This window comes from Bombyx mandarina, chromosome 22 (assembly GCF_030267445.1).
Source record: "Bombyx mandarina strain Sakado chromosome 22, ASM3026744v2".
In the NCBI taxonomy this organism is placed as follows: Eukaryota; Metazoa; Arthropoda; class Insecta; order Lepidoptera; family Bombycidae; genus Bombyx; species Bombyx mandarina.
This window is the reverse complement of record NC_143228.1, coordinates 9,748,582-9,769,234: the sequence shown is the minus strand read 5'-3', so window position 1 is coordinate 9,769,234 and position 20,653 is coordinate 9,748,582.

The window sequence follows — 20,653 nt, the reverse complement described above, 5'->3', positions numbered from 1 at the left end:
GTGCCTGTACAGGTCCCACAGCAGTGATGCAGGTTCAGCTCTGATAGAGCATGTGCAAGAGGGGGCTGACGCCTGCGCTAACGCGTTTGTATCGCCTCTCTTATTGCACTAACAGGGTTTCGTCTTCTATCCCCAAGAAGGGTGACCGGTCGGACCCATCGAGCTATAGGCCTATCGCGATAACTTCCTTGCTTTCCAAGGTGATGGAGCGAATAATTAATATACAACTCCTGAAGTATCTGGAGGATCGCCAGCTGATCAGTGACCGACAGTACGGTTTCCGTCACGGTCGCTCAGCTGGCGATCTTCTTGTATACCTTACTCACAGGTGGGCTGAAGCCTTGGAGAGCAAGGGCGAGGCTCTTGCTGTGAGCCTTGAAATCGTGAAGGCCTTCGACAGGGTCTGGCATAGGGCACTTCTGTCGAAGTTACCATCTTACGGAATCCCCGAGGGTCTCTGCAAGTGGATCGCTAGCTTTTAGGATGGGCGGAACATCACGGTCGTTGTAGACGGTGATTGTTCTGATATCATGACCACTAACGCTGGCGTTCCACAAGGTTCGATGCTCTCCCCCACGCTTTTCATCCTGTATATCAATGACATGCTGTCTATTGATGGCATGCATTGCTATGCGGATGACAGCACGGGGGATGCGCGATATATCGGCCATCAGAATCTCTCTCGGAGCGTGGTGCAAGAGAGACGATCAAAACTTGTGTCTGAAGTGGAGAACTCTCTGGGGCGAGTCTTCAAATGGGGTGAATTGAACTTGGTTCAATTCAACCCGTTAAAGACACAAGTTTGCGCGTTCACTGTGAAGAAGGACCCCTTTGTCATGGTGCCGCAATTCCAAGGAGTATCCCTGCAACCTTCCGAGAGTATTGGGATACTTGGGGTCGACATTTCGAGCGATGTCCAGTTTCGGAGTCATTTGGAAGGCAAAGCCAAGTTGGCGTCCAAAATGCTGGGAGTCCTCAACAGAGCGAAGCGGTACTTCACGTCTGGACAAAGGCTTTTGCTTTATAAAGCACAAGTCCGGCCTCGCGTGGAGTACTGCTCCCATCTCTGGGCCGGGGCTCCCAAATACCAGCTTCTTCCATTTGACTCCATACAGAGGAGGGCCGTTCGGATTGTCGATAATCCCATTCTCACGGATCGTTTGGAACCTCTGGGTCTGCGGAGGGACTTCGGTTCCCTCTGTATTTTGTACCGTATGTTCCATGGGGAGTGCTCTGAGGAATTGTTCGAGATGATACCGGCATCTCGTTTTTACCATCGCACCGCCCGCCACCGGAGTAGAGTTCATCCATACTACCTGGAGCCACTGCGGTCATCCACAGTGCCTTTCCAGAGGTCTTTTTTGCCACGTACCATCCGGCTCTGGAATGAGCTCCCCTCCACGGTGTTTTCCGAGCGCTATGACATGTCCTTCTTCAAACGTGGCTTGTGGAGAGTATTAAGCGATAGGCAGCGGCATGGCTCTGCCCCTGGCATTGCTGAAGTCCATGGGCGACGGTAACCACTCACCATCAGGTGGGCCGTATGCTCGTCTGCCTACAAGGGCAATAAAAAAAAAAAAAATTGATTTTGATGTTCTAGGCGGAGTTTAATATTTAACTTTTTCTCTTGTACAGGTGAAAAATTTCAAGGGTGAGCGGCTTATATTCCCAGAAACCACCGAATATTTCCACATACGTTTACAATTTCACACGCCGCTGGTTACCTTAATTAACCCGTTCAGCGTATTTTAAATGAGTTCAGACTCGCACACAAAACTGCCCTAATTTGAAACTTATGTCGTCTTGAACAAAACCGTTTGCTACGTCGAAACTGCGGTCTTGTTTATACATTCAACTTTTATCTTCTTTGGACTTAGTTAGGGATCGTGTTTGGTTTGATTGGAAGTTCACTATGAGCGGGTGATACAAAGATGTCGACGTCTTTTAAAAGTTACCGACAGTGTAAAATGAAAGCTGTACATATTCATTATGGTTTAAAATTATTTGGAATCAACACATCCGAATTTTAAGATATTTTCGGTATTGGATTTAGTAAAAGTTAAAAGAGAATAATAATTAGACCGTCGGTTTTTGGTTGAATGATCTTATCTTTGTCGTTTCCGCTAAAACACTTATGTGCTTAGCATTTGATTAAACGGAAAAAAAGTTATTTTAGATTTTCACTTATTTTAATGAACATAAATTCATCTCCTTTTGCTCGAGCCAGTGAATATACATAAATTGAAATGCTCTGTAATGGTCTGACCTCTTTTATCTCTCCTACATAACTGTGTAGATTGCCGATTATATGCCGAGATAGCGATTACCACAAAACAAGTTAAATTAAAAATAAAACTGCGTTGTTCTTTTATTTGATAAAGCGTTGTAAGTTATTGTAAATTGAAAAAATACTTTGCTTATCCTATGTTCTTTACTACCTTAGTTTGAGCAAATGAGTTTTGTTATTATATAAAATTTGGAACTGAAGGAATATTTTTTATTACTAGTGAAATCATGTTCATCAATCAATTCATCAATCTAACGCACGGCCGAGTAGATTTTCTCCTAAAGAAAAGTAAAAATAATGATCTATAATAATAGAACTTCATTTATTAAGCATGATTTATTAATAACAAAATGCGAGTATATTTTTGGTGCAAATTTATAAAACTGCAACATGGAATTCATGATTTAAACTAGAAATCCTTTTCAATTATAATTTATTAATGGTAGGAGTAAATGCGCGTGGCTTCTTTGTGTTCATTTGATTTGATGCGCTGGAAATTGTCTAACCGTCGGGAAGTGAAGTTGTAGTCGTTTTTACCGCAAAGCAGACTTGCTTTCTGATGAACGTTATGGATTAGGATGGTCGTTTTTTTTCCCCTACATATTCTCTAACTAGGTTGCCGGTCGCAACCGCCATTCGAGCAGCTGAGGACCGGACGAGATGGAAACAGCTCACGAAACAGGCAACGGTCAAGTTTCAGGGACACGACCTTCAGCAATGAAGAAAGCGACGAAGAAGAAGAAAATTCGCTGGTAGCTTAAGGGGCTAAACACTAGCAACTAGGCACTAGCACTAGCAAGATCAGTGCTTAGCTAAATTTTTTTTGTTGCTTCATAGGGTGGACGAGGTCACGGCCCACCTGGTGTTAGGTGGTTACCGGAGCCCATACGCATCTACAACGTAAATGCCGCCACCCACCTTAAGATATAGCACAACGACTGCCCCACCCTTCAAACCGAAACGCATTACTGCTTCACGGCAGAAACGGGCAGAGTAGTGGTACCTACTCGTGCGAACTCACAAAATGTCCTACCATCAGTAAAAACACCGGATCAGAATCGCAGACGTTATACTACTTTTACTATACAATTGATACTTCAAAATCAGATAAGACATAATATGTACTTATAGTTTAAACAGTCTCCCCGTTTACAGCCACAATGTACATGTTGATCCGTATTATTCAATAAATTTAAAAGGCTTTACTAAATGACTTACATGTAAACAAAACTCAAAACTAACTTACTTTAAAAAAGCAGATGTCAAGTTCTACTTTGCATTACCTTTTGGTTAACGAGCGGCTAATTGAGGAAGTTTCCACAAGAGTTTGTTAATATTTTAAATGAAGACGGAAGCGGCTAAATCTCCACTTGTATCTGCGTGTAATGACATTTCTTCATGCAATTTGCTCGAGTTCGTGGCCAACTTTCTTTCTCCTTTATAAATATGTGAGGACTTTTTCTTGTTACCGCAACATCTGTTCGTAATAATCGCATTCGTTCGTGCACGAAACCGATTTTCGGAAAATATTGTTTTAAAACGTTATTGTTTGATGTGTTATGTATGATCGAAATATGGTCCTCTTGTGAAACGTTTTTATTTTATTTTATTTCGAGCGAATGATTTGAATTTCCGTAGAAAGGACCACCTCGTTCATCAGTTCCAATGATTTTGTCTTTAAAATCAAAAAGCGGTTCATGGTATTTTTTTAAATTGAAAATATAATAAATTCTTTTCACAAACCCGTCGAGGCATGAGTTCGGTTTTTAAATTATTCGTAAAAATTTGAGGAAGCGAATTTTTCATGTGATTTTCGACGATATATTTTTTAACAAGTTCTTCTTTTTCTGCAGTGAACGAATGTCTTTTTTGTATTGAATTTATTGGATTATCAAATATGTAATAATTTTTTTTAATTGAAGTCATCGTGGCCTTGCGGATAAGATGGCCGATATCCTCGTCTCGAGTGATACGACTATGTCGGTGTTCAAATTCCGTAGAAATTTAGTTCTAGAACACCACCGATCTTTTCCCGTGGATGCTATCGAAGGCAATTAAGGGATTCTAAAATTCCTTGGGCCCGCGGTCTGTTCCCAACATCTGGACATCGTCAAGTTCCACATACCCACGTCCCCGAGGCGCGGGGATCTCGAAGGAGGCTCGGCCACCGGCCCGAAAAAAATAAGGGCAATTAAGGAATTATTTGGAGTATGGGCCCTATCGTTCTTTGAGTAATGTATCTACTTACGCGATACATAAGCGGTATGTACTATTATATTATATATTATATACGGTGGGTCATTTTGTTAGCCCTTACGTACCAGGATCCTGCCTATTTCTGCGGAGAAGCAGTCGTGTATTTTAGTTTGAATTATGGGACAATAAATTTAAAACTTGAACATCATATCTCTTTTTTGTGGTAGTGTACATGTTCTGTACTTATCCGGAAGAAACCGTTGAGATAATTGAAGGCTAGACTTTATAACTCAAGGTGGGTAGTGAAATTCAAATTTGGTGTTTATAGATTCCGGTAACCATTTAACAGCAGGTGGGCCGGGAGCCCATTCAGAGAGAATAATATAACGAAGTATTATTAATTGAATACTCTTTGACAAAGTTCATTTCTTTTTCAAAGCAAATGATTTTTTTGATCACATTTTGTGTCAGAACCTTATTCAAATTTAATGGCATCCAACTAACTTCTCCGACACAAAACCTCGAACAAAAGAATTTCTCAAATTAAAATTCTCAAAACACTCCACATAAAAGTACCGGAAAGCAACGTAGCTTAATTCATTGTGGCATTTTTATTGTGTTTTAAGATGGAATCCAGATAATCTCAGGCCATAGACGACGAATTAAATAATTTGAAATCATATAACATACTATAACGCTTTATCTACCTATATATGTAAAAATGAATTACTGTTCGTTAATCTCGCTAAAACTCGAGAACGGCTGGCCGGATTTGGCTAATTTTGGTCTTGAATTATTTGTGGAAGTCCAGAAAAGGTTTAGAAAGTAGATAAATATGAAAATGCTCGCAATTAAATAAAAATAACAATTTTGTTTTTCCTTTGATGTGTCCCCCGTCGAACGGATTCCTTTTGTTTATTTTAAGACTATTTCATACAATAGTTTAGGTCTCTCATTTATCGATTGAGGCACTACGAAATCTGCCGGGTCAACTAGTGAGCAATAAATAGGAAAAACAAAAAAAAACATTATTCATTATTCGATATAACAATCGAAAATGAAAAGGTTTCGGTGCGAAAAAATATATTCAAGAGTGCCCCAATCTCAATAATAGATTCGTTTCGACTGATTGCTGGAACGTGATTTCACATAAAATGGTGTTTGCATCCGCGAGAGGAAGCATTCCCCGCACCCGGAAAGTTTTCCAGTGAAACTGTTTAATACATTCGAGCACTTTCTACCGAGGATGCGGACACAAATTTATGCAAGAGTGGGGACTTTTTGCAAGTGTATTATAAAACAAAACGCGTTTTCAACTAAACCATTGGGGCATTTCACATGACGTAAAGTTGTCGAAAAAAAAGGTAATTGAATATATATGTACATATAAAAGTATACTAATTAGTTTAGGAACAAACATAGGCTTGCGTTTCCGGCGGCTCGAATTAAGAAAATAAGCAACTCTTTTATGGGGGCTGAGTGTACAACTTTTCAACAAGATCCCACAAAACGTTCAATTACTATTCTCACGGATCGTTTGGAGCCTCTGGGTCTGCGGAGGGACTTCGGTTCCCTCTGTATTTTGTACCGTATGTTCCATGGGGAGTGCTCTGAGGAATTGTTCGAGATGATACCGGCATCTCGTTTTTACCATCGCACCGCCCGCCACCGGAGTAGAGTTCATCCATACTACCTGGAGCCACTGCGGTCATCCACAGTGCGTTTCCAGAGGTCTTTTTTGCCACGTACCATCCGGCTATGGAATGAGCTCCCCTCCACGGTGTTTCCCGAGCGCTATGACATGTCCTTCTTCAAACGAGGCTTGTGGAGAGTATTAAACGGTAGGCAGCGGCTTGGCTCTGCCCCTGGCATTGCTGAAGTCCATGGGCGACGGTAACCACTCACCATCAGGTGGGCCGTATGCTCGTCTGCCTACAAGGGCAATAATAAAAAAAAAAAAAAAAAACCTGTTCATAGATTTAAGAAAACTGTTAAGGAATGTTTGTACAACAAGGCATATTATAAAGTTAAGGATTATTTACTAGATGGCACTACGTGGGAATGAGGCGCTCGCTCCTGGCCTTTTAATTTTTCATTATTATTATTATTTTTTATTGTATTTTTTTAAAAGTTTTTTCGTTTATTGCAAATATTTTTACTTATTTAAAAAAAAACAAAATTGAGAAAAAACAAAAAAGCCCGCTGAGTTTGTTTCGCCGGTTCTTCTCAGGCTTATTTTGGAACCGGTGGTAGAGTTAACATCGTTATTTATGTTTTGACATTTAACAAGTGTGTTATACTGTCATCTAAGTTGAAATAAATGATTTTGAATTTGAATTAATCTATCATGAAAGTATCGCGAAAAGATCAATAATACACAAAATGTTAGTTATTCACCCAAATTTGTTTTATCACCTTTAAAGTATGCTTTTTCGGAAACGATACACTTACGCCTATCTATAATCCAATCGCCAAGCCATTTTTAAACGCTTTTCCGGAATTGAATTCAGTTCTCGCGAATTCTCCTTTATGTCTTCTACCGAATGAGCACGCGACCCGCAAAGTGGTAATTTTAGTTTAAGAAAGAAAAAAGAAGTCGGCTGGTGCCACATCTGGTGAATAAGGTGATTGGGAGTATTTGGTCAAAAATTCATTCATAATGATGGCCTTGTGCGAAGGCGCATTATCGTAGTGCAAAATCCAAGAAATGATTTTCAACAAATCTGGCATTTTTCGTTGAATTTGTTTGTTAAATTGTTTGTTTTGTTAAAATGAACAGTCAACATGACTATGGATTTTAATCGATTTTAGTGAATTTTTTTTCGTTGTCGAAAAAAAGGCATCACTCCAAAGCTTGTTGACCAGTTTGAATGTCAAACTCGTAAACTCACGTCTCGTCAGTAATAACAATTCCTTTTTATAAATGTTGGGTCGGAATTCACTCGTTCTAGCATGTCCTCAGCGACTCTTATGTTATTGAGTTTCTGGAGAAATTTTAGGTCCTTCGGGACTAGCCGAGCGGCAACATGTTTCATACCCAAGTGATTAAATGGTACGGATCGACTCGTGAACCACAGAAACTTCGGCGGCTATCTCTCTCAAACTTGAATGAGGATCAATCAATATTTCCTTCACTTTTGATTGCTAACTTCAGTTGTAGACATTGATAGCTCATCAGAGCAAAGCAAATCTTCCAATGCATCTCGGGCGATTCCGAATGCTTTATACCACTCATAAGCACGTGTTTTTCAAAAATCACCATAAGCCTTCTGTAATATTTTCAGTGACTCTGATCACGATGGTGATGCAAAATCTGAGACAAGCTTCTTGTTCGATGTTCCTGTCCTTTATGAAATTCGTAATACATAATAGATATGATGTAACTAAAAAAGTCGTCGTGGCCTAACGGGTAAGACGTCCGATGCATTCGTGTTGAGCGATGCGCCGATGTTCGAATCTCAGGCGGGTACCAATTTTTCTAATGAAATACGTACTCAACAAATGTTCACGATTGACTTCCACGGTGAAGGAATAACATCGTGTAATAAAAATGAAACCCGCAAAATTATAATTTGCGTAATTACTGGTGGTAGGACCTCTTGTGAGTCCGCGCGGGTGGGTACCACCACCCTGCCTATTTCTGCCGTGAAGCAGTAATGCGTTTCGGTTTGAAAGGTGGGGCAGCCGTTGTAACTATACTTAAAAAAGAAAAAAATGGAAAACATTTGAGTGGGGCAAACTCACAAAAACAAAAAAAAAAAATAATTTGGAGCCATAAACAAATAATCCACTTCCGATACTTTTTTGACTGAATGGATGTTTGTTTGTTTATGTGCCTACATATTTTAACCGATTTATAAGGAAGTTTTTTTATAACATACTGTAGAGAAAATTTAATTTTATAGCCAGACGGTACATGATAAAAAAGATTTCTGGAAACGCATCCTTTTCCGGTAACGAGCGATGCGATGGTGAAATGAGATGACAGGACCATCTCAAACAATCGACAGGCCTGTATACTGTACCAAATCACACGCACATGCACACACACACATACACACACATACCTACACACGAGCACACTTTAAATTCAATGTAAATATTAATGAAATGTGTTATAATGGACAAAGCAACATGATGACTCCAACAAAATGCTGGAGGCACATAATAGTGTAGTTTGAACTGGGGCGAATTACCCCTCCCACGTTCTCTCAGTCTGGCAGTTCGCGCCATGCAATGACTTGCGATGTTGTTGTTCGACTTGCTAATGAGTTCTCGATTTAGCTCGAGACCGGCATCTGTAAGTACCACGTATTTTCCTCCTCATTACTTACGCGCGATGTGTTTTGACATTCTCAATCGAAACCTCCAGCTAAATTACTTTTGTATAAGCTTTGGCGTATTATTTAATTTTGCATTGATCTATCCGTTACGTGTTCATTCAATTGTCAGTTTTATTAAATTATTGAATTAAAATAATAACGTATTAGAGTAATTTAATATTATGAAAAGAATAAATGAGTTTCTAATCAATAACGTCATGTTTCACTAAAAATAAATAACCTGATCGAGACTAACGGGTGTCTCAGAGTGTTTTTCGTTTTTAGATGTTAAATAAAAAACAACAATATTTATTAAAACTCGTTTTATTTATTGTTAAATTAAAGAACAGTTCTTAAAGTTTATTTATGAAAAAACAACCGTTTGCAAATGCGCACCATTCACTTCTTCACACTCATTTAACCTGGAGCTAAAATTTTCAATCACTCGCTGGAGCATCGCTCGTGGAATAAGAGTTGACTTCTTCCGTGATTCGTTGCTTCAAAACATTCAAGTTGGGTGGCAATGGATTGTAAGCTTTACTTTTTAGGTAGCCATATAGGAAAAATCAGCTGGCGTTAAATCAGGGCTCCTCAGTTTGATGTCTCCTCGGCGAATTATCACTCTTTCAGGGAATAAATCTTGAAGAGCAGCTAATGAGCCATTTTTAACATGAGAAGTGGCTCCATCTTGCTGGTAAAACGTATTGCGGTTGTAGCCATACTGGTCTTGCATTTCTGTAGCCAAAAAAGTCCGGATCATATGGCAGTATCGAGTAGTCAATTCAAAAACGAAAAACATTTGAAACACCCTATATTTAGGGCGCTCTTGTAATAATTCATATTAAATTGTTTCTAGTTAAGCAATGAAATATAGATACTAATATTCAAATATATTTTTTATAGTTGAGAGGATATACGAATTGAAACAGAATTAACTCATTATTATATTTTATCATTAAATTTCTCATTATATTATCTAGTCTAGTATAGTATAGTATAGTAGTCTAGTATCTACTCATTATATTTTACTTATTATACTGAGATAATGTATGTTGTCTTTAACATTTAATATTATAAATTCAAGAGAAACAATCTCCTAAAGCTCTTTTAAATTCATTTAGTGACCTCCAAAATTGACCTAATATTGGAAATGAAGAGTGAATTACAAAGAAAGATAATGAAACTCGCCACACGTACAGTTTCCCGTCGCTTCTATCTCGAACTTTCGCCTCTTGACTTACAATCACTTCTTTTCCATGTTCCAAGGATTTTTTCAACCTTTACTCCAGATACATCTTTTCTTGGTCTAATTTTACCCCGACGCTTGCCGCAGAAAACATGATAGTAAACGATAGAAAATACATTGTATCTTATTTTACTAGGCAATCTCACTGGATTTTACGAGTACATAAAGAACTTACGAACTACTGCCGCCTTAAAAGAAATTCGTTCTTTGAGTATCTTTAAAAAAACATCAACTACAGGTACTTAGTTGTTCTCCATAAACAAAAGTTGAAGGTAAAAAAGTTAAATACACTGTTACAAAAGGAACTAAGTTTCAAAATTTTAATTACAAATATTTAGCACGTTTGTTTCAGAACTAGCCCGAAGCAATATAAGTTGTAGAGGTTTTCACTTACGGCTTAGTGATTTTAACAGCAGCGAAAATTCGGGAGAGTCATTTATTATTATCAGTTGCCTGAGCCCGGGCGCAGCCGGTGCCTTATTATGGCACTCCTGTGGTTTCGTAACTACCATCTCCAAGAATCGAGTGATTTACGCGCATTGAACTTTTTTGCCAAACGACACTGAAACTGTAATACGAAGATTTCTACGGTTCACGTTTCATCCGTTACTTTTATGGACTTTTTATTGGTTTTGATAAAGGGTAATTGAACGCTAACTCCATTTTATTGTCCATTAGATCATCGACGTTGAAATTATTTACTACCATTAATCAGAATGATTGTTGAGTTCATATTTTATCTAATTAAATAAGACGTAATAAAATATTTAAATGTATATTATGTAGCGAGGCCGTACTTCTCTCTCTCTTAAATTAACGCGATCGGTACTAAAGTTAGGAAAACGTTACTTTGTAAAATAATAAATGAGCTTCGAATTCTTTGTTAATTAAATTATTTAAATGACTTTACTTTCTCAAAGTGCACGCCCCTGAATTATTTGGTGGAATTAAGGCAGCCGAAGCCTTTTGGCTTTCAGAGACCCGCAACAGAAACTGGGTAATTAGGATCGCATAATAAGGGTCTCTGCGTGTTGTTTAATGCCACGAACTATTGAATGGAAGTCTGGGGCTATTGAATGTAACTCTTAATGGAAATGTTCCGGTAATGACTTGAAAAGTTTCGGCGATTAGACTCGCAAAGAAAAATATGAGTTGGATTATTGATCCGTTGTTTCTTGTAATTTCATTCGTTGGATGTTTTGTGAGCTACGTTTCGTTGTAATGAAATTTTTATCGAGTTATGTATAGCTCCTATTACCGAAATTGAGTTGAATAAGTACTTTTTTTTTTTTTTTTTTTTTTTTTTTATGATTGAAGGATTACTGGTGGCCCGGAGGCCTTTCCAGTTTCACCAGGACAGGTGGGCGAGCAAAGGCTCAGCCAGGAGGGGTGGGATTTGCTAACAGCTACCCAAGCGCCTCCGAAGGAGACCTAACAGCTCAAGAGCAGCTGCTTCGCGAATGAATCTACTACCGGATCGGAATCGCGACCCGCTGAGAAGATCCGGCGAGAAACTCAGCGAGCTGATTCATGGGTTAGGCTGCACGGCGAACTCCTTGTCGAGTTCGACGAGTACGGTTACCTCGGTCCCTAAGCCTGCTCCTAGAGCTGAAGGCGTCTAGTGCAAAGGTTATTGGATCTGAGGGATCCGTAAGGACGTGTCTAGGGCGTCGACGGTGACTGGCTCCTGCATGATCAGGATTCGGGGAGTAGTCAGCGGTGGCTACGATAAGGCGATTATCATGACGCATAGCCTTATCGAAGTACCGTTCCGACGCTGACTTCATGTATTTCTGGATAGATTCGAGGCCCAGGTCGTCGTGTAGGTCAACGTTCCTCACGAACCACGGAGCTCCGACGGCTAACCTGCAAAAGCGGGATTGTAGAGATTGAAGGGTGTCTATGTGTGTGCGGGCCGCGTGAGCGAACACCACACTCGCGTAAGTCATGACGGGCCTTATGCAAGTTTTGTAAAGTGTCACCTTGTTCCGAAGGGACATTTTACTCCGCTTACAGATCATGGGGTAGAGTCTACCGAGAATAAACGCGGCACGGTCACGGACTGATTTTATATGCGGGCGGAATGTCATCGATGCATCCAGGGTAACGCCCAGGTACTTGACCTTCCTGGCCCAGGGTATGGATTGACTAAAGAGAGTAATCGGGGGTGTGAGATTCCTCCTCCTAATACGGGAGGAAATCCGTGTGGAGCTTCCCCTCTGAAATAGCACCGCAGTACTTTTCGCTGGGTTGATGTCTATGCGCCATTTTCGGAACCACTGTCCTAGGGCTAGGGCTGCGCTCTGAAGCTTCTTCGCGATTAGGGACTTGTTTCTACTGGAATAGTAAACAGTCGTGTCGTCGGCGAATAAAGCTAAATGGGTCGGCGGCGACCGGGGAATATCGTTAACGAATAAGCTAAATAGGAGGGGTGAGAGGACAGAGCCTTGCGGGACTCCAGCTGTGAGAGGTCGTGGGGAGGAGCGGGTTCCCTCGACTCGATATCGAAAAGAGCGGTTCGACAAGAAGTCCCGTATGATGAGCACGAGACTATCCGGCACGCCCATGTTGAATAGTTTGAAAATCAAACCGTTGTGCCAGACTTTGTCGAAAGCTTTTGCGACGTCGAAGAAGAGAGCTCCCGTGTATAACGGTTTTGGTCGATTAAGCCCCACAAGAATGTGCTCCGTGAGGCGGTGCACCTGTTGAACGCATGAGTGATTTGTACGGAATCCGAATTGTTCATCGATGAGAATGCCCTTGGATGAGACGAAGTCTCTGAGGCGTTTGTAAAGCAGACGCTCATACAGTTTGCCTAGAGACATGAGGAGGCTAATCGGGCGGTAGCTCGTCGGATGATTTTTTGGTTTACCGGGTTTATGTATGCCGATAACGTCCGCTTCTTTCCACACCGCGGGAAAGATACAGTTCGCCATAGCGGCATTGAAAATAGATGCCAACATCACGATGAGTTGGACGGGTAGAAGTTTAATAACGCGGTTGGATATACCGTCGGAACCGGGAGCCTTGCGAGGACGTAGGTCTTTGATCAAGTCTTTAACTTCCATCGGGGTGACGGGTGGTAACGCGTCCGAGGGTGGCAAGGAGACTCTGCGTTCTACCTCACTGTCTACTAATTCTACATGAACAGGGTCCACGGATTGAGTGCTGGGCGTGCACTGGGTTTGCAATGTATCGGCCAGCAGCTCTGCTTTTTCATCATCATCGAACGCCGCGAGTCGGCCTGAGGGGCCTACGAGGGGGGGCATAGTTACTATCGTATCCGATTTGAGAGTACGAGCTAAGCGGTAGTAAGACCTTTGAGAGGGCGCGAGTCTTTCTAAGAAATCAGACCATCTGGCATCTCGAACTTCGGCGATGCGAGACTTTACGTCGCGTTGTAGGGCACGCATTCGAATACGATTTTCCGCGGTAGGATACCTGTCGTAGGCGCGTATCGAGGCGTTCTTAGCTCTAAGGAGTTCCCTAATATCGTCGGACAATTTGAAGCGGTGAAGGAAGTCCTCCGCTACAACTTGTTTCGATGACCTATCTAATGTCGAGGTGATGTGTGACGTTAAGATGTCTATGGCTTCAGCGGTATCCTGAGGAGACGGGGTAGAGTCTGGGTTAAACGGGAGCGATGGTGGATCAGATTCAGCCAGGCTGATGCCCAGCGTGTGCCAATCCACCACAGTCCTCGTGACGGGAACGGAGTCGGGAGCGCGACCGAGCTTCATAACGACGGGACGGTGGTCTGAATCTAACTCTGAAACTACTTCGATCGAGTGTAAGCGCAGAGTTACGTTTTTTAATAACGCTATGTCGAGTATATCCGGGCGATGCGCGATATTTAGCGGGTAGTGAGTCGGGGTTAGCGGAGCGACGATATCGAAGGCGAGATCATCGACTAACGCGTCAAGCCGCCTGCCATTCGGGGTTGTAGTGTGTGAGTTCCACCTGATGTGTTTACAATTTAGGTCGCCCGCCAGAATGACAGAGCTCCCCATGCCGAGCAGCGCCTCGATATCACTGCTTAGAACGATCTTATCCGGTGGAAGATAAACGGACGCGATAACGATCGGCGCGTGTCCCGTCAGTGAGATTCGGCACACTGATGCTTCGATATTAGCGAGCGCGGGAGGATCGAGCGGGACGCAATGCAGGGCTCTTCTATAGTAAATGACGGTACCACCACCACGAGCAGAGAGCCTGTCGTTCCTGACCATGTTATAGTTCGCGATTTTAGGGTCACGGCGCGCGGGCTTAAGTAGGGTCTCCTGCACTAAAAAGATATCAATTTGATGGTCACGCAAAAAGTCAGAAACCTGATCACGTTGATTTGCGAGACCGTAAGCGTTAAAAAATCCTTACGGATAGGGGCTTTATTCTACTTATATACGCCATTGATTACCGGCGGAGTGAGGGGAGGACGTACGTATTTAATGACGCGTATACGTCGGCGTATTCTTGCACAACGGCGATAAAGTGTTGTGCAGTGGAGGCAGCGCGAATGGCGTCGCCCAAAGCGTTAACGCGCTCAAAGTTGATCGACTGAAAGAAGTCGATCGCTAAAGCGAGATTGTCGGACGCGGTCGGAGGGCAAGTCGCGGGAGAGGGACGAGTCGCGGGGGCGGGACGAATCGCGGAGGAGGGAGTTGTAGCCGTGTTCGTGTACGGCAGCGGTTTCGCCCAGGCCGAGACACTGGGCACCGGCGCCGGAACGAACGCTGGCTTAGCCTGCGACACAGAGGGTGCTGAGGCTTTGATGTCTGGGCCGGAAGCTCGGAGGCGGTTTTGGCGGGCGACGCGTCGATTTATTTTAGGGGCTCGGGGGCATCCGCGGTAATTTGCGGGGTGACCCTGTGTTCGACACAGGACGCAGCTAGGCGGTTCCGTCGCGGTTTTTTGATCGCGAGTGCATAGGGCCGTGGCGTGATCGCCTAAGCACTTGACGCATCGGGGGCGCGCGTGACAGTTACGGGAAGAATGCCCGTATAATTGGCAGTTATGACACTGGCTAGGTGTGCCTTTCTTGTGTGGGGTTTCGACTGCGATTCCGGAAAGGCTACAGACCGTTCGGATGTTGAATATTTGCTTACCCTCGGGGGTAGGCTGGAGGGCGACGAGAACCATATTATATGGCTCCCTTCCGCGGCCTGTATGCATGCGGTGTACGGAGTTAACGGGTAGGCCTTGTTCGAGAAGGTCGGCCTTAACGAGCTCGGCATCCAACTCTTTAGGGATGCCACGTATAACGGCACGGAGTTCGCGCTCCTCCTGGAGCGTATACGTGTGGAAACTTATACGCTCCTTACGGAGGTAAGAAGAGAGGGCCCTATGGTCGTCGGGTGTTCGAACCTTAATTTGAATGCCGTTCGCGAGGTTACGGGCATTCGTGAAATTGATATTTTTGGCCTTAAGGGCCAGGGAAACTCGTTCCCAAGCTGCCTTCTCTTGAAGGATTACCGGGGGAGGGGTCTGGGTTTTATTTTGTGCCACCGGACGCGGCGACGGAGTGGCACGGGCTAGAGGCGCAACGGGAGTCTGAGGGCGGGGGCGCGACGCGTTCGCGGCTTTGCTAATTTTAGCGGCCGCGGGAGCTCGAGACTCCGCGGCACGCTTCTTACCCTTTTGCACCAGGGTGAATCCATCCGTCGATGAGGCGGGGGCGAGGTCGACCTCCATCTCCGAGTCAGAGTCGGAGGACGAGGAGGCGGGCGCAGGTGACCTACGAGTAGGTGTTTTGGAGGGTGCGACGGAGGCCGCGGATGATCGCGCTGCTGGAACGGTGACCACGGCGGACGACGCAGCAGTTTTACTCGCCAGTATAGGCGACGCGGGAACGGCAGGCACGACGGAGGCTGCGGTGCTCGATGCAGAAGCTTTGCACGCAGGTACAGGCGACGCAGGAGCAGCGAGCTCGGCGGAGTCCACGAGAGGGCTCGCGGTGTGATCGGCCTTGAAGGCCTGAAACTCGGAAGTGAGCTTTGGGTAGCGAAGCCGGAGAAATTCCGCAAATACAGCGTCCATGATGGCTACGTGCCCAGGTGGGGCTACCCTGGGTCTTAGAAAACACTCGCCTTGCGGCGAGGCCCCAACTTCTCGGACCTGAGCGGTTCTATTGAACACAGGTGGCGATGCGGCACGATTACTACAGGACAAAGAAAAAAAACACAACAAAACGGAAATAACAAAATGAAACAAAACAATTAAACACTTCCAGGAAGACAGTTTGTCGGCAGATGTACCACGAACACAGAAATAACAAAAGGAAACAAAACAATTAAAAACTTCCAGAAAAAAACACTTGGTCGGCAGATGTACCACGAACACAGGCCGCGCGAACAATGGCCGGGCTAACAAAAGTCGGGCGAACAAAGGCCGGGCAATCGAGTGGTCGATGAGCACGTCCGCACGTGACGGGTGCCTCTATCGGAATGAGAATAAGTACTGTCGCCGTCGTGGCTCAAACGATAAGGCACCCGGTGTATTTGTATCGAGCGATACGACTATACCCGTATTCGGGTAACTATATTTCTAAAGCAATACGTATATATGTACAGTAATAAGAAATATTTACGAATAGCTTTCACAATGAAGAAATAACATTGGGTAATAAAAGTGAAACTGTAATAATTAATGATTGCGCAATAGTTAATTATGGTATGATGCCTTGTTAGCCCGCACGGATAGGTACTATCACGTTATCTATTTTTAATCATATCACACTATTTTTGCCGCGAAGCAGTAATGTGTTTCTGTTTCAAGGTGGGTTGTCATTATACCACACAGTTCAAACTTCGACCTAATGTTCCATGTGGTGGTATTTTTTTTTATTTTTATTTCTTAGATGAGTGGACGAGCTCACAGCCCACCTGGTGTTAAGTGGTTACTGGAGTCCATAGACATCTACAACGTAAATGCGCCACCCACCTCGAGATATAAGTTCTAAGGTCTCAGTATAGTTACAAGGTAGTAATGTCTATGGGCTCCGGTCAGCCCTTAAGCCAGGTAGATCATGAGCTCATTCACCCATCTATACAATAAACTTAGTTAAAGTTTATTTGATTCACTTTGGGTTACATTCATACGAAATAAAGTCAAGATTAAAACTTAATGTTGTCAATTTTAAGGTATAAAAATACACATATTCTTTTGAAATGTATGCAGCAGTTTTTGTATTGATTTTACTCCTTTCCAATATGTGTCATTTGTTGAATTTTCTTCCATTCCACAAAACAAGCATTTTAATTATTGATCGAATATTTTAAAATTTGAGATAATTAAATATTATAACTTTTAGAACTCACATTCAGCTAATGATCATCTTAAATTAATCGGTATTCTATTTTAGGATTCTATTCATGAAGATGATTAACGATCCACATTTCCGAACCAATTTAGTTATAGTATGAAAGATGTTTTAAAGAAACGCTTCGGCAGATAAAAATGAGATATAAATGCCTCATCATTTAAGAATTATTTTAAATTTCCAACGAAAGCGGTACCGAAGAGATAACTCACCAATATCTATCTATTTAAATTATAATATTATAATACATCTTTAAGAAGTATTATAGACACAATAAAAAACTGTAAAGGATTTGAAAAGTGGGATAAAGGATTAAATAAAAAAGCACAGGATAAAACTCATAAATCAAAAGATTAGACTTAAAACTGATATTTTTATAGTGAGGAGACTGGTTTTTTTTTAATAAGCGAAGCCAATATAATAAGAGCTTCCATTTCAAATAAAAAAGAAGTTCACGTCATTCTTGTTATAATGTTAATGGAGTTTTTTACTGGTGGTAGGACCTCTTGTGAGTCCGCACGGGTAGGTACCACCGCCCCGCTTATTTCTGCCGTGAAGCAGTAATGCGTTTCGGTTTTAAGGGTGGGGCAGCCGTTGTAACTGTACTGAGACCTTAGAACTTATATCTCAAGGTGTGTGACGCATTTACGTTGTAGATGTCTATGGGCTTCAGTAACCACTTAACACCAGGTGGGCTGTGAGCTCGTCCACACGCCTAAGCAATAAAAAAACAAAAAAAAAAGTTTATCAATATCAAAATGTGATTACCTACCTACACCTACACAACCTTGAAATATTAATTCGAAGTTTCAACTGTCTTTCAATTAACTTTCAAACTACAAAAGACATACATAATAATATATACCTATCGCTTTGCGGCAAAAAATATAATAGTAGAATAGTATTCGTGCGGGCTCGCTGTAGACTTATTTTCTTAAGTGTGTCTGAAATTCAACGCCGTCTCATACACGAGAGAAACCTTCGCATTTTAAATTCAGATCAACGTTATTGTTAATTTTGAAATTTTTTTCTTCAAGAATTCTTCATGAGATTCGTTGTCACGAAACATCATCTATACTAATATTATAAAGAGGAAAGATTTGTTTGTTTGTTTGTTTCGAATAGGCTCCGAAACTACTGGACCGATTTGAAAAATTCTTTTTCCATTAGAAGCCGACATTGTCCCTGATGAACATAGGCTACTTTTTTTAATTTTTTTTTTATTTTTTTTTTTGTTTCATGTTTGTTTTAATGTTTCCGAAGCGAAGCGAGGGCGGGTCGCTAGTCACAAATAAAAAGTTTCTGAGTATATTCAGAAATAATGCTATGTTGTCACCAAATTTTGGCAAACGTAATTAAATTAAAATGTGTTTGTTGTCCTCGTTGCCGCTTGTAAACCCATTTCTGCTTATAATCCTAATTTTACATCATATAAATTAGCAACAGGGGACCTTTGTTACTGAACGACCTTAAGACCCCTGGAGACCCATCAAGACCTTGATCTCACCTTAATTAAGCCACTCGTGCGTATATCTAGCGTTTTGTGTATGTTGAAATAAAATGTGATTAAAGTCCAACATTATAGTTGTATCTATTAATTTTGACAAAGATAGGCAAACGTGCTCACAGCCTACTAGAGTATAAACGATAGCTGAAGTAAAAACTGAAGTTTCGGATCTTATTAGATTAGGTATAAATTATTCTACCTGGAATGTGTCATTACTTTCAACATTTCTATATAATATTATTTACGACGTTCAGAAAATTATTGTAATAAAATATCTGCGTTTTGCTGTGTTCGGCAAATCATTTGATTTAGTTGCTAGCAGCGTTTCTGGTCTAAATTATCAGTGCCAGGGTTCAAGTTGTGTACTTTTTACTTACTGGTAGGACGGTGTGAGTCCGCACGGGTAGGTACCACCACCCTGCATATTTCTGCAGTGAAGCAGTAATGCGTTTCGGTTTGAAGGGGCGGGGCAGCCGTTGTACTGTACTAAGATCTTACGGGTCATGTGTCTATGGGCTCCGGTAACCACTTGGAATCAGGTCACCAGGTGAGCTCACAGCCCACCTGGTGATGAGTGGTTACTGGAGCCCATAGACATCCACAACGTAAATGCGCCACCCACCTTGAGATATAAGTTCGAAGGTCTCAAGTATAGTTACAACGGCTGCCCCACCCTTCAAACCGAAACGCATTACTGCTTCACGGCAGAAATAAGCAGGGTAGTGGTACCTACCCGCGCGGACTCTCAAGAGGTCCTACCACCAGTAAAAGTTAATTAAGTAGTAACATATTCACGATAAAGGTAAGTTTACGGAGATTAAAATTTAATTTTCAATTTTATATCGAGGGGCTATTTGGTTTAAGCGACATTTACCTTTGTATTTAAAGGTGCGTTTTATTTCGTATTATTAGAATCAACAATTCGATGATTTTAATTGAACGTCAATTAAGTATACTGAGATCTTAGAACTTATATCTCAAGGTGGGTGGCGCATTTACATTGTAGATGTCCATGGGCACCAGTAACCACTTAACATCAGGTAGGCTGTGAGCTCGTCCACCCATATACGCTATAAAAAAAAAAGTTTACTCCATTCAAATATCTGTAGAAGTACAAATATCGCGGTCTATAACTATATTGTAATTATTAAAAAAACAAATCTTTTTTTTCGATGCGATGACTATATAAGTGAAACCTAATATTTTTACACCGTATCTCGATTCATCAAATACAACTTACTCACTCCATTACAAATGGATAATAAGTTATGTTTAACCACATGTTTTACCACTGTATTCTTACTTCTACAATATTGATATTGTTATGTATGTGTTTATTTCGTAAATTCTTTTTGCAATCGGTAACTACACCGCGGTCAAATTTCTTTCCTAAGATGTTAAAAATCTATCACGGAATATTTGTGTATTGAGACGAATTATTGTTTATATAAAATAAGTTAATTGTTCTAGCTAGAAAAGCTATATAAAGTTAATGACCACTTAGAAGGTTGCGCGATGTCGAAATAAGGCGATCGCTCCAGACCGTTCTATTTTATTACTGCCATGATATTTCTTTTGTATAATAAATTATTTGTTGGATAAATAAATTTAATTTCAATTTGATATCGTTTGCGAACATAAATTTGGTAATTATTTTATAGATAATCGATAGTAAAAACTATGTATATATTGTTTTTCAGCAAATTAATTAAAAACGGTAATTATTAGGATTAAAGTTTCAACGCTTTTGTTGCCCTTTGGACACGTTTTCAGTTTGAAT